Genomic DNA, 13,277 nt, shown 5'->3' on the forward strand with positions numbered 1-13,277 from the left:
GTACCACATTTTTTTGCCCAGTTCACCATTAATCCACATTCAGGTTGGTTCCATGACTTTGCTATTGTGAATAGTGCTGTGATGAACCTACGCGTATGTGTGTCTTTGCGGTAAAGCAATTTATGTTCCTTTGGGCATATACCCAACAATGGGATTGCTGGGTTGAATGGTACTTCTGTTTTAAGCTCTTTGAGAAACTGCCAGGCTACTTTCCACAATAACAAAAAAGTGCTTGATAAAATGGATAGGGACATGTCAAAGGGAACCAGTCCGACAGACCTTCCAATGGTCCAAGCTGGAACGATATGAACAATAAAATAAATGATTATAGCATTGGATTAAGGCCCAACAAATATTCATAAGTCTATGCTGACATAAAATAGAATAAAGAATAAAAGGAAGAAAATCTTACAGAATTCCGAATACAAATCAATGTAAATGGATAATGTAAAATAGAAAATCAACACAAAAACACTACAGTGATAATTACTGTAGGCAAGAATCCCAGAGGAATGCAAAAATTGAATGTAAAACTTGAAGAATAAACGTTGCATTTACATAATTCTTAAGTATCTACTTTCAAGTATTTATTAATAACATTTTCTCTAAATTTCTAAAACACACCTATGACTATTTAAAACAAAAATTATGACATTGTATTGTGGTATCTGTAAGTGGGAGATGTAAAATTTATCATAGTAGCATAAGGAATAAAATGAGATAAATGAAACTGCTCTGTAGCAAGGTTTTTATATTTTACATGTATTAAGACAGTACAGTATTAACTCTAGATTTTGTTGAGATGTTAAAGATTCATAATGTAATTCCTGCAGCAACTGCTAAAAAATGCAAGAAAGTGTAACTCAAATGCTAATAAAGGAGAATTAATATATTTTATAGTCATAATAGCCCAAAGCAGGAAACAACCCGAATATCTATCAACAAGAAAATGAATGAACAAATTGGATAGCATTTATACAACAGAATACACTTCAGAAATAAAAAAAAAAAAATGAGGGACACACCCTGGATAAATCTCATAAACCTGTTAAATGAGAAAAGCTAGATATTAAAATGTATACATTTATACATTGTATTATTTCAGGCAAAATAAATGTATGGTGAAAAAAATTAACACAGAGATAGCCTCTTGTATTTTGCCTGGGATAAAAGACAAGTGAATTTTCTGAGGATGACGAAAGTATTCTGTTTTTAGAAGGGTGAAGATTATATGGATTTGTCAAAAATGTACAGTTAAGAATCGTGCCTTTCAATGTACATACATCTTACCTCATGAAAAAGGAACTAAAAAAAATCAGTGGGGATGGAGAATGTGTTAAAGTATAGATTAAGCAAAAATGGCACACAATTAGTTGTTGAAGCTGAGTAACAAGTCTATTATACTATTTTATTTCTATATGTTTAAAAATTATGTAGTCAAACACTTGTATAAATAGACAAAATTGGTCTACAATGTTAACTTGGTTATCTTTGGAAAGGCAGGGAGGGAAAAAGTTATTGTCTAGGCATTATTGAAGATGATTCTATTTCTCAGTTACCTAAGTAAATTCTCTATTATAATCCATCAAGCCTTAAATGAATGTTTCTGTGTGTATTTCTGTATACATGCTGTAGATCAATAAAAAATTAATTATATATGTGTACAAAAATCCTAAAAAAAAATTCCAATTTATATTGTAGATCCAAAGATAGTCTCTCTAGTATATAAAGAACAACCAGAAACAGCCGGCTTCGGTGGCTCACGCCTGCAATCCTAGCAATTTAAGAGGCTGAGGTGGGCAGATCACTTGAGCTCAGTAGCTCAAGACAAGCCTGGGCAACATGGCAAAACCCCTCTCTACTAAAAACACAAAAAATTAGCTGGGCATCGTGGCACATGCCTGTAGTCTCAGCTACTCAGGAGGCTGAATCACGAGAATCACTTGCATCCAGGAAGTGGAGGTTGCAGTGAGCCGAGATTGCACCACTGCACTCCAGCCTGAGCAACAGAGCAAGACTCTGTCTCAAAAAGAAAAAAAAAAAAAAAAGTAACCAGAAATGAGATGAAAAAGACAGGGAACACAATAGAAAAAGATGGACAAAAGAAATGAACAGAATCCACATAATATAAAGGCAATGACCATATGTGAAACAGAAGATTAACCTCACTCTGAGTAGAAACACAAATTAGAACAACATGAAGGAGTTTCAGTACCAAGAAGGGCAGGGGATTGTGTGTTGATTAGCACTCCTGAAAATAACAATTATAAACACTGGACACAGTATGATGAATGACTATTTGAAGACATTAGACTGCAGATAAGGACAGGCAGAAGCTCAAGGGAATTGAACTTTGAAAGAAGGGATGTTCACTTGGAAAGATATATATTTATAGTATTTGGCTCCTGAGGGTGCTCCCCTCTCTATAAAGGAGAAGCTCAAACAGTAAACCAAAGCGCTTGAAATCAATATTTATCAGAGCATGGAGTCAGTGTCTCCAAAGCAGTTGGAAATCTGTGTGTGTGTATGTGTAAGATGTGGAAAGATATAGCCTAAAAAATATAGTGGTGACTTTTCTATAGTAGAGAGAATGGATTTCACTTTCTTATTTTATCTTCTACTCTTCACATTTATAGCTTTTGTAAAAATGAAAATGAAAAATAAACAAAACAAAATAAAAATAAATAACCCGGATTTGTGATTCAGCTCTACGAACTACAGTGTGAACTTGAGAAAATTATTTGGTTTTATAAATTATCTTTTTTTCTCAGTTTGCAGAAATAGTTCTGATTTCAACCACATATTATTCTTATGAAGTTTAGTGGCCAAAATGCATTTAAATATCTTAGTGTAGTGCTTGACACTGGTATTAAATGCTAGGGATCATCATCTTCATTCACATCATTATTGGTGCCTGGTTACATTTGTCTATTGAACAAATGAGTGCATCAATCAATGAACAAGATCCATCTAACAACCATATGAGGAATTGGCCTGGTCTTCAGTTCTCTCATGCAAGTCAGCCATGCTCAGTCCTTGGAATAGCTGCCAAGGATATCCTGGCTGAGCTGGCTCAAGTGGGATGACAAGATGACACTGATTAAAGACAGGCTGGTGAGCAATGAAAAGCAAAGTCACCTGAACAGTCACCTGCCTCTCCCCTCTGGCCACAGCAAGACAGCACACTTCAGGGAGGCAAAGTTGTTAGTGAAGTTAAGGAAACTAAAATCAAGTGTGTGCCAAAATCAGAGGTTCAAAGGGTACTATATATGACAAAGAGTGATACCAGGAGCTTCAGCTTAGTGGGTTCATATTAAAACAATCTTATAAACTGTCTTTTTTCCTCCACAAATGTTTCACTTAAGTTAATGGACACGAACTTATTTTTTTGGATACACTGAAATTATAGTCAGTTCCCCTGGAGTTTAGAGGAGAGAATAATGAGTGAGAGGGAACACAAGAGAGGGAAAAGGAATGTGTTTTAATGTCAGAAAGGAGTACCTTTTACAAATTTAATCTTAGAACACTGGTCTTGCCTTACTTAGGCTATATATTAGGAAATTTACTATTGGTAATACACTTAATAGTTGTAGGACTGGCAGTAATAATAGTGGCAGCATGACAGTATCTGTGGGAGTAAATTTGAATACTTACTCCACTTACTAGTATCCTGGATCCACAAAACACCAGGGAATTGATGTTCTTCATATTTTATAGAGGAGAGAACTCACTGACCCGACTGCTGTCAAAATTTCCTCCACCTGTTTATGGTGTACCCAGCTTAAAACCCAGCACGGCTGACCCCTAGCTTATCTACGTTTTTCTTGACCAATCACTTGCCCTTCTGCTACACTCCTCTAAACACATACTTATTTATTTACGATTCCACTAAAAACACGGAAACACAAACTGCAGATGAAATACCTCAGAGCCATCTCCTGAACTTCAGGCTCATATGCAACTTTCCAATGGGCAGATTCACTTGAAGGTCCTCTATGAATTTCAAAATCAAATTGCCCTGAAAGCATATCATCATCCCCTCCCTAAACCTTCTCTTCTTTCAGTAGGAGAGTTTCCCTAGAGGGAACAGAGTCACAAATCTTCCAGTTACTTACTCCTGAATCTTGGAAATCATTCCATGCTTCTTCTCTGTGCCTTGAGCCATTTTTTTTCTTTAAAGATGGAGTTTTGCTCTTGTTGCCCAGGCTGGAGTGCAGTGGCGTGATCTCAGCTCACTGCAACCTCTGCCTCCAGGGTTCAAGTGATTCTGTCTCAGCCTCCCGAGTATCTGGGATTACAGGTGCCCACCACCACACCCAGCTAATTTTTGTATTTTTAGTAGAGATGAGGTTTCACCATGTTGGTCAAGCTGGTCTCGAACTCCTGACCTCAGGTGATCTGCCCGATTCAGCTTCCCAAAGTGCTGGAATTACAGGCATGAGCCACCACGCCTGGCCTAACCATTCTTGCAACATCCAGTCATTCAGCCAAACTGTCTCATCTGCTGCCTATTCAGGCCTCTTCTCTCAATTATCATGCCACTTTACTCATCTCAGGCCACCTTCCTCTCTCCCTTGTGTTAATACAAGAGCCTCCTAACTGATGCCCTCTCATCCTTCAGCCTCAAACCCCTCTGGCCCTTTCTGCACCACTCTTCAACAATTCTCCCCTTTATGTGTGTTAGTTTTTGAACTATGAGAAGCATGGACACAACTGATCATTTCCTCCTTCTTGAAACACTTTCGTTTTCTTCATTTGGCAACTAGGTCACCACTCATGGTTTTCTTCTATGTTCCTGATCAAACTGTCTCAGTTTTCCCTTGCTGGTCCTTTTGCTTCTCCTAGACAACTATTGATAGTCATTCCCTGGGGTGAGCTCTAAAATAATCTAACAAGATTATTTTAAAATACTATATTTATATGCTGATGACACATTTATACCTCTACTTGGACCTATCATCTGAACTCCAGAATTACACATTTGGCTGTATTGTTCTCTCTCAGATGCTTAACAAACATCTCAACTCTAACGTGTCCAAAATCAAACTCCTGATCCCCCATCCTTGACACAACTACTATTCCTACAGTCCTCCCCACCTCAGTCAATGGAAATGGTATCACTTTGCTTGTTCAGGTTTTTGTTCTACCCAGTCTAGCACTCCTACTATTCCTAGAATAAGCCAAGCATACTCCTTAAGGCCTATGGACTTGCTGTCCCTTCTATCCAGACTATTTTTCCCTTAGGCATCACATCACTTTCTCTTCCCAAATGTTTCCGTAGCATCAGAACTTTCTCTGACCACCGTATAGAAAATAATAAACCTCAGAACCATTTTCTATCCCTACTTATAATCATATGAAAGTTTTTATTTTTCTTTATTAATTTTCTCTCCCTCTGAGACAGTGTGAGCTCTGTAAAGGTAGGGAACTCACCTATTTTGATAGCTAGAGCAAGATGTGGTACACAATAGACATGCAAATATTTGCAGAATGGATGAATAAATGAATATATCACCTGTTCCCTACAACACTGTAGTTTATACATCTGCCTGGACTCTTATACTATATTACAATTATTAGTTAATTTATCTCTCACTAGACTACTCTTAAGATTAAGAGTACTCTTAAGGTTAAAGCTATGCCTTAATCATACTAATATCCCTGTGGCTAGCAAGTAATTGGCATGTATTAAGCACTGTATGTTTCTTTGTTTATTTGAAAGAAAGTAGAGAGGGGAGAGACATTATTAGCATAGGCAGGTTAGCACAAAGTAACTGGGATTTATCACCTTCTTTCACTGGAAAAATGTTTTTTTCTTTTTTTTTTTAGACTAAGATGTCTTTGCTTTTAAAATAGTCAATAATTTTTTTTTCCTCCAAGAGTAAAAGTTTAGAAGGTCATGAATGAACAGGCTGCCCACCTCTAACTTTCAGAAATCACAGACATGAACCATAGGTAAAGACAGAAACACAGAATTCTAAACACCATGCTGTCCTCCCCTCATTCTACACTGAAAAATGTGTCTATTCAGAGCTCATAAAATATTAATGATGAAAGGAATCTTTCAGTCCAACCCCTACATTTACTAATAGGTAAACTGAGACTGGAAGAGAAGAGATTTTTTTTTTCTGCCACAGAAAAAGTTAATAGCACAGTCAGAATTCAAAATTAATTTTCCTTAATCCCAATTTAGTTTTAGTTTTCTAACACACCAACGCCTCATCATTCTATATTTAAGACCTCATTAATAGATATCCATAATCTTTCTCTTCATAGATATGAACCTAAACTTTGTATGTTAAAATGATAAAAAAAAAATACATATCATTAGTGACTTACAGTTTGGGTGGGGAGTTGCTTAACAGAGCATCAACATGCTAACAAGGAAATAAAGAAGGTTAGGCTGTAGACACTGAGCTCTGATGGAAATTAAAATTGTCAGCATCAAAGTATATAAGTATGGCTCAAACCATCCAGTTAATTAACTTTTAAGTTCTTGATACTCATATTTCCCTTTGACTACAGTGGGAAAGATATTGGTGGGTTTGAATTGAGCTCTTGTTACCATCTCTACCAAAAATGCAAGACCTTTTGCTGACAGATCAATACATATCTCTTCATTTAGACTCATGAATTGTTAGAGTATCCCTTTTTGATCATCAGTCCTAAAACAAACAAACAGAAACTATTCCCCAATCTTCTGTGACAACATTTATTTTATCTTCCTCTTTCCTATGGACTGTTCTAGTTTCCTTTTTTAATGATCTCATATGTTACTAATACTAAGAGTTGCATTGTCAGCCCTTCTGTCATCTTTCATACTTCACTTACACAATCTCATTCATTCCCACAGTCTGGAATATCTACCCACTCATAATTCCAAAATCCATGTCTCTAGCTTACTCTCCTAAATACTGTTTCCTATATTCAATTCCTCATTGCACATAACTACCAGGAAACCTTGCAAGCACCTCAAAATCCACACATTCCAAACTGAAATCTTTTTCCACCTCCTTCATACCTTGTTTTTTTCTTCAGAATCTCTTGTCTCAGGAAAGGCACTATCTTCCACCCAGTCATTCAACCCAGAAACCTGGTGGTCATTAAGGATGCTTCACTCTATGCGTATTTACCTCTTCATCCCCAGCTCCTCCTTCATATTCAACCAACCACCAAGTCCTGTGGCTTCCACCTAAAATCCCATCAGATCTCTATTTCACGGCAGGAGTTTCCACATTGATATCGAATGTACTGTCTCTGTCAGGGTGGTCTCATGAACTGCTATTGTCTTGCACAAACACTTGTGTTATACAGACACAGATGAAGAACTTGCAAGGATCATCTGGGTTACCTCAGAGCAGGAAGGTATATGAATGTTACCATTGTTTTCTGAAGGTGGACAGGGACTTCAGTAACAGAGACTTTGATGTCAGTCATACATAAAAAGAACACAGCTGGAACTTAAAAAAAGGTGGCTCTCCAAAAATAATAAAAATGAATAAATATACAGACTAAAAACTATGAAATATTTAATTTATAATAATTTTATTATCAGTATTATTTAAATGTTTGCTACAGTCCTGACACTTTGCTAAATATTTTCATGTAGTGCCTTATTTGTGTTATAACTTTACTAGCATATGGTCTATTTGGCAAAGTAACTGTAATTAATCACCTCCTTTCACTTGGAACATATCCTTTTTTTCCAGCCTAAGATGGCTTCACTTGTAAAATAGTCAAAGAAGAGGAAATTGAGGCCCAGAGAATGTAACTTACCTGCTACAATCACAAAACTTATAAATAACAGAACTGGGGTGAAGCCAGCCTCTCTAACAGAGAGCTCAAGTGCTCTTATCTCTCCCCAAACCCACATACCTCCTTCTTTATTTGGGAGTCTCTGGACAGGGCAGTCTCATTGTCACTTCTCTCTTTGTTCATTAAACAGTCATTTCTCAGTTCTCAGGAGTTCCTAGAAGATAAAGTACTTCTGTCCACTCACATTCACATATACTGTCCAGAAGTCCCCTGGATCTCCCACAGATTTTTCTAAGAATTCCAGCATCACATCTCTAAGTACCACAATCTCTATTACCAGTGTGTGATGTCTGAAATGTGTAGGCTACTTAGTCAGAAATGTTAGATAGGCGGTAGGAAAGTGGCCTTGAATGGTGATCACACATTTCTGGAAATCTGGAAATTAGTATAATCTACAAAAAGGGGTGGTTTTCTTGAAGGGAATGTGTTTGTCAACAATGGTCCAAAATGAGCCAAGAAAAGTAGCAGTGCAAAACGGAACTTGGATTTCCCACCCACAAGATAGGTTTGGGTTTTGCCACTTCTCTTCCTCTAACAGCAAAAATAACTATGAATTAGGAGTTGCTATATTTGGAATGAGAAGGCTTGGGGAACTCAAGCTCCTGAGGCCAAGGCAGGAGGTGGATAAAGAGCAGCAATAACAAGTCATGTGAAATCACAACTCATTATCAGCAAGCAGGACAGCTCCATCTCCACCTGGATGCAGAAATCACCTTGGAAAAAGCCAGCAAGTAACTTAGCAAAACCCTCAGGACAAGCTCCTGGAAAATACTCCAAAGACACAGCTTCTTCAGAGCAAACCTTTATGTGAGTTTAAAAAAAAAAAAAAAAAAAAGAAAGAAAAGAAAAGAAAAAGAAAATCGCAGGAGTATGAGAAAAATCAGAGCTATCAGAGCAGAAAGGAAACAGATTATCCCGTCACACCTTTGAAGCAGAAACTGAAGTCCAAAAAGAGAATGGGATTCAGCCAAGGCCACACAGGATATTAGTAGCCGACAGTTGCTTTTAGGATTAAGATCCAAATCTCAAGTCCCCTGCATGATCTTCCAGTCTCTTTTCTCAACCATAATTTTAACTCATCTCATTTTACCTTTTAGTTGCCCTGATACAGTATTTCCTAACCTTTTTGATAATATAGAGGAATACTGGTATTCGTAAGATGCACTGGGGAAAACATACAACTCTTGTGTTCAGACATAATGAGCACTTGGGTCTCAGCCCACCTCCCGCCACCTTCATGGACCTCGGCACCCTAACCAGAATGTTCTGCCATAATGCGTCATGCTTCCCTTGCTCCACACACATTATTCACCCTTGAAATGCACTTCACCTAGTTAGCTTGTACTACCCCTTCAGTTATCAGCTCAAGAACTCTTTCATCTAAGAAGTCATCTCTAAGCCACTTCACCCTCAGGACATTTTGACATGTCCTCCTAAAGAAGTGAATGGTCTTCCTACATTAAAATCCTAAATACACATACACCTAACTCTGGAGCTCCCAGATTCATAAAATAATCACTACTAGACTTAAGAAATGAGACAGACGGCAACACAATAATAGTGGGGGAATTCAACACTCCACTGACAGCCCTAGACCAATCATTGAGACAGAAAATCAACAAAGAAACAATGGACTTAAACTACACTATAAAATGAATGGACCTAACAGATATTTGCAGAACATTCTACCCAAGAACTTCAGAATGTACCTTCTTCTCATCAGCACAAACAACTCTCATTCAATTTTTAAAAACTGAAATCATATTAAGTATTTTTTCAGATGACAATGGAAAACTAAAAGTCAAGTCCAAAAGGTACCCACAAAACTACACAAACACATGGAAATGAAACAATCTGCTCCTGAAAGATTTGGGGATTAACAATGAAATCGAGATGGAAATTAAGAAAAATCTTTGAAATGAATGACAACAGTGACAAAAGTTATCAAAACCTCTGGGATACAGCAAAAGCAGTGCAAAGAGGAAAGTGTATAGTGCTAGATGCCTACATCATTAGTGAAAGATCACAAATTTGCAACCGAACATCACACCTCAAGGAACTAGAGAAACAAGAAGGAATCAAACTCAAAGCTAGCAGAAGAAAAGAGATAACAAAGATTAAAGCAGAACTAAATGAAATTAAAACAAAAAAACATAAAACATCAATGAAAATAGGTGATTCTTTGAAAATATAAATAAAATTGACAGACCATTCACAAGATTAACCAAGAAGAGAGAAGATCCAAATAAACTCAGAAATGAAACTAGAGACATTACAGTCGACACCACAAAAATACAAAAGATCATTTGAGAGTACTATGAATACCTCTATATACAAAAACTAGGAAATCCAGAGGAAATGGATAAATTCCTGGAAACATATAACCCTTCCAAATTAAATCAGGAAGAAACAGAAACCCTGAACAAACCAATAATAAGCAGTGACATTGAATCAGTAATAAAAAGAAAAAAAATGCCCACCAAGAAAAAATCCCCAGGGTCAGATGGATTCACAGCCAAATTCTACCATTGAAAGAATTGGTACCAATTCTACTGAAACTATTCCAAGAGATATAGAGAAAGAGGGAATCCTCCCTAACTCATTCTATGAATCCAGTATCGCCCTGACACCAAAACCAGGAAAGAACATAACAAAATAATGAAAAAGAAAAGAAAAGTACAGACCAATATCCCTGAGAAACATAGATGCGAAATCCTCAGCAAAATACTAGCTAACTAAATCCAACAGCATACCAAAGAGATAATACACCATGATCAAGTAGGTTTTATCTCAGGGATGCAGGTGTGGTTTAACATGCACAAGTCAATAAATATGGTACATCCCAAGAACAGAATTAAAGATCATCTCCATTGATGCCAAAAAAGCATTCAACAAAATCCAGGATCCCTTTATGATAAACTCCTTAACAAATTTAGCATAGAAGGGACATACCTCAAAATAATAAAAGCCATATATGAAAAACCCACAACCAACATCATACTGAATGGGGAAAAGTTGAAAGCATTCCCCCTTAGAAGTGGAACAAGACAAGGATGCTCACTTTCACCACTTCTATTCAAACACAGTATGGAATTCGTAGCCAGAGTAATCAGGCAAGAGAAGGAAATAAAGGACATCCAAATTGGAAGAGAGGAAGTCAAACTGTCACTGTTCATCAATGACATGATTATATACCTAGATACCTAGAAAATCCAAAAGATTCCTCCAAAAGACTCCTAGATTTAGCAAATGAGTTCACGAAAGTCAGTTACAAAATCAATGCACACAAATAAGTAGCACTACTATATACCAATGATGATCAAACTGAAAATCAAGTTGAGAATTTAATCCCTTTTACAATAGCTACAAAAAATAAAATGAAATACCAAGGAATATTCTTAATGTAGAAGATGAAAGATCTTTACAAAGAGAACTACAAGAGGAGCCAAGATGGCCGAATAGGAACAGCTCCGGTCTACAGCTCCCAGCGTGAGCGATGCAGAAGACAGGTGATTTCTGCATTTCCATCTGAGGTACCGGGTTCATCTCACTAGGGAGTGCCAGACAGTGGGCGCAGGTCTGTGGGTGCGTGCAGCGTGCGTGAGGCTAAGAAGGGCGAGGCATTGCCTCACTCGGGAAGCACAAGGGGTCAGGGAGTTCCCTTTCCTGGTCAAAGAAAGGGGTGACAGACGGCACCTGGAAAATTGGGTCACTCCCACCCGAATACTGTGCTTTTCCGACTGGCTTAAAAAACGGTGCACCAGGAGATTATATCCCGCACCTGGCTCAGAGGGTCCTATGCCCACGGAGTCTCGCTGATTGCTAGCACAGCAGTCTGAGATCAAACTGCAAGGTGGCAGCGAGGCTGCAGGAGGGGCGCCTGCCATTGCCCAGGCTTGCTTAGGTAAACAAAGCAGCTGGGAAGCTCGAACCAGGTGGAGCCCACCACAACTCAAGGCGGCCTGCCTGCCTCTGTAGGGTCCACCTCTGGGGGCAGGGCACAGACAAACAAAAAGACAGCAGTAACCTCTGCAGACTTAAATGTCCCTGTCTGACAGCTTTGAAGAGAGCAGTGGTTCTCCCAGCATGCAGCTGGAGATCTGAGAATGGGCAGACTGCCTCCACAAGTGGGTCCCTGACCCCTGACCCCCAAGCAGCCTAACTGGGAGGCACCCCCCAGCAGGGGCAGACTGACACCTCACACAGCTGGCCGGGTACTCCAACAGACCTGCAGATGAGGGTCCTGTCTGTTAGAAGGAAAACTAACAAACAGAAAGGACATCCACACCAAAAACCCATATGAACATCACCATCATCAAAGACCAAAAGTAGATAAAACCACAAAGATGGGGAGAAAAACAGAGCAGAAAAACTGGAAACTCTAAAAAGCAGAGCACCTTTCCTCCTCCAAAGGAACTCAGTTCCTCACCAGCAACGGAACAAAGCTGGATGGAGAATGACATTGACGAGCTGACAGAAGGCTTCAGATGATCAAATTACTCCGAGCTACGGGAGGATATTCAAACCAAAGGCAAAGAAGTTGAAAACTTTGAAAAAAAATTTAGAAGAATGTATAACTAGAATAACCAATACAGAGAAGTGCTTAAAGGAGCTGATGGAGCTGAAAACTAAGGCTCGAGAACTACGTGAAGAATGCAGAAGCCTCAGAAGCCGATGTGATCAAATGGAAGAAAGGGTATCAGCAATGGAAGATGAAATGAATGAAATGAAGTGAGAAGGGAAGTTTAGAGAAAAAAGAATAAAAAGAAACGAGCAAAGCCTCCAAGAAATATGGGACTATGTGAAAAGACCAAATCTACATTTGATTGGTGTACCTGAAAGTGACGGGGAGAATGGAACCACGTTGGAAAACACTCTGCAGGATATTATCCAGGAGAACTTCCCCAATCTAGCAAGGCAGGCCAACATTCAGATTCAGGAAATATAGAGAACACCACAAAGATACTCCTCAAGAAGAGCAACTCCAAGACACATAATTGTCAGATTCACCAAAGTTGAAATGAAGGAAAAAATGTTAAGGGCAGCCAGAGAGAAAGGTCGGGTTACCCTCAAAGGGAAGCCCATCAGACTAACAGTGGATCTCTCAGCAGAAACTCTACAAGCCAGAAGAGAGTAGGGGCCAATATTCAACATTCTTCAAGAAAAGAATTTTCAACCCAGAATTTCATATCCAGCCAAACTAAGCTTCATAAGTGAAGGAGAAATAAAATACTTTACAGACAAGCAGATGCTGAGAGATTTTGTCACCACCAGGCCTGCCCTAAAAGAGCTCCTGAAGGAAGCACTAAACATGGAAAGGCACAACCAGTACCAGCTACTGCAAAATCATGCCAAAATGTAAAGACTATCGAGACTAGGAAGAGACTGCATCAACTAACGAGTAAAATAACCAGCTAACATCATAATGACAGGATCAAATTCACACATAACAATATTAACTT

At 38.4% G+C, this 13,277-nt stretch overlaps 1 long non-coding RNA gene across 1 annotated transcript in view; it reads right to left on the minus strand.

Annotated features, from left to right (window-relative positions):
- LOC134761443 (uncharacterized) overlaps positions 1 to 13,277 on the minus strand; it is a 330,423-nt gene that overhangs the window by 312,234 nt on the left and 4,912 nt on the right. Inside the window, exon 2 of the long non-coding RNA XR_010140056.1 lies at positions 7,876 to 7,969. This is a non-coding gene — a long non-coding RNA (uncharacterized LOC134761443). The remainder of the gene's footprint in view (positions 1 to 7,875; positions 7,970 to 13,277) is intronic.

The sequence above is a fragment of the Pongo abelii genome, chromosome 4 (genome assembly GCF_028885655.2).
Source record: "Pongo abelii isolate AG06213 chromosome 4, NHGRI_mPonAbe1-v2.0_pri, whole genome shotgun sequence".
NCBI classification, from domain to species: Eukaryota; Metazoa; Chordata; class Mammalia; order Primates; family Hominidae; genus Pongo; species Pongo abelii.